At 50.0% G+C, this 3,919-nt stretch overlaps 1 pseudogene; it reads left to right on the top strand.

The window, feature by feature from the left end:
- Positions 1–543: 543 nt before the first annotated feature.
- Positions 544–633, top strand: LOC113902629 (annotated as a pseudogene).
- Positions 634–3,919: the final 3,286 nt, after the last annotated feature.

The following is a 3,919-nucleotide window of genomic DNA, read 5'->3' as shown; positions in this document are numbered from 1 at the left end:
TCTCAAGAGTCTTCTCCAGCACCACAATTGGAAAGCATCAATTCTTTGGTGCTCAGCCTTCTTTATGGTTCAACTCTCACATCCATATGTGATTACTATTATGATCTCCATTTAATAGATAAGGAACCTGGGGCTGAAAACCGTGTCAACTTGTCCCGGGTCTCCCAGCTAGAGAGAGACAGCTGGGGTGAGCAGCTAGGTAGCGTCCAGCCTCTGGAGCTCCTACTTTTAACCCCATGCCATCCCACCCTCAGCATGGAGGCCAGAGTGAGGGATGCAAGACAGAAGATGGTCACCTCATCCTTGTGGGGTAATGGGAAGACTAAACTGGATTTGGGGGTGACTCTTTGTGGGTAAGGATGGATGAAGGAAAGGAATGAGGAGCTAGGCCATCTCTGGGGGCTCTGGTCCAAAAGGCAGTTGCCTGGGTGGGTGATGACTGAGAGCAGCCAGGGCACCAGTGTGGATGCATCCAGGGAATGTCAAACGTCAGGACTAGGAGACCCGGAAGACAAGGAAAAGCCAAGATGCACCCCAAAGTTGAGGACAGCCGTGGCTGCAAACAGCAGCCTTCTTGGTAGTGTATTCAGTCTGTTGTTGAACAGGTTGCCCTAAGGGACCTTGGAGACAGCTCTTCCCAGTGGACATTCATGACTGGCCTGGTGTCCCCAGTCTAGGCTCCAGCCAGGTATGCGTGGTGCCTTTGGAAGCTCCAGGGCACAGTGGCCAGGGTTCACATTGGCCAAGTCATCATGTCCCTCTGCACCAAGCTGCAGAACAAGGAGCATGTAACTGAGGCCCTCCTCAGGGCCAGGTTCAAGTTCCCCGGCTGTCAGAAGATCCATATCTCCAAGAATTGGGGATTTACTAAGTTTAACGGGGGTGAATTTGAAAACATGATGGCAGAAAATCAGCTCACCTGGGATGGCTGTGGGGTCAAACATGTGGGTAATTGTGACCCCCTGGACAAACGGCGGCCCTGAACTCATGAGAGCCTGGGCGCTGTCCACTCCTTACTCTGGCCCATCAATAAATCAATAAAGTTGAGGACAAGAGCAGACGCCTCAAGGGCCGAAACCCACACGGATGAGGGACTAGGAAGCAGAACCCCAGGTGCAGAACCCCAGACTGGCAGGAGCCTCCATGTGTGAATAATCAGCCAGTTGCAGGCCAGGAGGTCAGGCCAGGTACAAGGAGGGGGCCCGGGTAAGGGGGTATCATGGTAAGATGACCACAGGCATTTGAAGTCTGACCATCAGCAGTGAAAACAGCCCCCTAGAACAGTGGTCCCTAACCTGCTTGACCAGGGACCAATTTTGTGGAAGACAATTTTTCCACAGACCAGGCGTGGGGCAGTGGTTTTGGGGTGATTCAAGTGAGTTACATTTACTGTGCACTTTATTTCTAATCTGGGCTTCCCTGGTGGCTCAGACGATCAAGAATCTGCCTGCAATGCAGGAGATGTGGGTTTGACCCCTGGGTTGGGAAGATGCCCTAGAAAAGGGCATGGCAACCCACTCCAGTATTCCTGCCTGGAGAATCCCATGGACAGAGGAGCCCAGTGGGCTACAGTCCATGGGGTCGCAAAGAGTCGGACACGACTGAGCTTCAGAACAGTTTGACTTCACTTCTTCCTTATTTTTAATCTAATGCTGCTGTTGATCTGATTGGAGGTACTGGTCCACGGCCGGGAGGTTAGGGACTCCTTGCCCAGAGAGATGAGCCAGGACGGGCTCCTTGGAAGCATGTGGTCAGGAAATGCTCAGACTGGCCTCTGAGTTCCCCCTGGGCAGGGAGGCCATGATTTCAGGCTTCTGAACGGCCCCCAGGGAAATCTCCCTCTCTGACCACAGGCTCATGTGCCCTGGCCTCACTCACCAAGGGTGCTGCCAAATTCTGTCCTGTAAATTTTGGGCACTGAGCAAATATTAAGCCATAAAAAAACGGGAGCAAAGAAATCATTAGCGATGTACCAGTGATCACGTAATGTCACTGCGGAGACTTTCCAAGTAAATAATTTCCTTTCCAGCCACCGAGTATCATAATGACACAGCCAAGACGGGTTTCTATTTATTCCCGGCCAGTCTCTCTCAGATTTACGTTCCAATCATGAGATGGGACTCTCACTGCATTTCAGCGCATTACTTAATCAAAGGGGATGCCGGTTGACCCCAGTGTGTCTTAAAGTTGGGGTTATTTATGGATATGGTTTCGCGTGGAGGGTCACCGTGGGGCCTAATCTGCATATGCCTCTCAGGAGAGCTGGGACGTTATTTGCATAAGAAGCCCTAGGTTTCTGGGGAGGACCCAGAAAGAGGACTGCAGCACAGCTGAAGGGTGGAGGCCCTGCTTTTAGGGAGGACTCTAGTCAAGCCACACAGGAGAGCACTTAGGGCAAGTGGGGATCCCACCTCACCTCAAGTCTAAAGTGAACCAGTGTTCTGCTTCAAAGGGTATCTTGGTACCCATGACACCATGACATGGGTACCAAGTCATGACACCATGAACAGTCTCCCTAGTTCCTCCCAGGCTCTTCCTAGAGAATTTCTTGTTTAGGCATCAAGTTGTGTCCAACCCTTTGCATGGACTGTAGCACACCAGTCCTCCCTGTCCCTCACCATCTCCTGGAGTTTGCCCAAGTTCATGTCCGTTGAATCGGTGATGCCATCCAACCATCTCATCCTCTGTCACCTTCTTCTCCTTCGGCCCTCAATCTTTCCCAGGATCAGGGTATTTTCCGATGAGCCGGCCTAGAGAAGAGGGTGTCCTTACGAGCCACACTGCAGTCATGGACTTTCTATTTTTTTTAACTATTTCACTTACATTTTATTCTTTTTTAAAAATTTTTAATTGGAGGATAATTGCTTTACAATGTTGTGCTGGTTTCTGCCATACATCAACATGAATCAGCCATAGGTGTACATATATCCCCTCTCTCTTGAACATCCCTCCCATCCCGTCCCTACCCATCTAGGTTATCAGAGAACACCAGATTTGAGCTCCCTGCAGTGAATTCCCACTGGCTCTCTGTTTTACGTATGATAATATAAATGCTTCAGTGTTACTCTCTCAATTCGCCCCTCTCTCCCCTTCCCTCACTGTGTCCTTATGAGCCACACTGCACTGCCATGGACTAAATTTTATGCAAATCATTTCTCAATGATGTTCTGGGTGAAAGAGCAAGACCAGAAGGTGTGGCTCCTGCCCTGGAAGGCTCTTACTGTCCAGGGAGGAAGAGAGACTTGTGCCACGGAAGCCGGAGCAGTGGTTTATCTTACTGCTGTATGTCTTCCTGAGGGCCTGAGCCATCTGTCATATGTAATGTCGCTCTCTGTCTCTAGCAATTTTCTCTGCTCTAAAGTCTACTTTACTCAAGTCAATACAGCCACTCCTGCTTATTACTATTATTTACATGGTATATCTTTTTCTATCCTTTTACTTTCAATCTACCCATGTTGTTGTATTTGAAGTGAGTAACCCACCAGGCTCCTCTGTCCATGGGATTTCCCAGGCAAGAATACTGGAGTGGGTTGCCATTCCCATTTCCAAGGGATCTTCCCAACCCCGGGTCTCCTGCACTGCAGGTGGATTCTTTACCGTCTGAGCCACCAGGGAAGCAACTCAGATAGATCCCTGGTCAAGGAACTAAGATGCACATGTTGTCATTCAGTCGCTCAGTCCTGTCCGACCCTTTGCAACCCCAAGGACTGTAGCCCACCAGGCTTCCCTGTCCTCCACCATCTCCCAAAGCTTGCTCGAATTCATACGAATTGATTTGGTGATGCTATCCAATCATCTTATCCTCAGTCACCCCCTTCTCCTCCTGCCCTCAATCTTTTCCAGCATCAGGGTCTTTTCCAGTGAATTGGCTCTTCAAATCAGGAGGCCACAGTATTGGAGCTTCAGCATCAGTCCTTCC

The sequence above is a fragment of the Bos indicus x Bos taurus genome, chromosome 12 (assembly GCF_003369695.1).
Source record: "Bos indicus x Bos taurus breed Angus x Brahman F1 hybrid chromosome 12, Bos_hybrid_MaternalHap_v2.0, whole genome shotgun sequence".
In the NCBI taxonomy this organism is placed as follows: Eukaryota; Metazoa; Chordata; class Mammalia; order Artiodactyla; family Bovidae; genus Bos; species Bos indicus x Bos taurus.
This window is presented reverse-complemented; position numbering and strand designations above follow the sequence as displayed.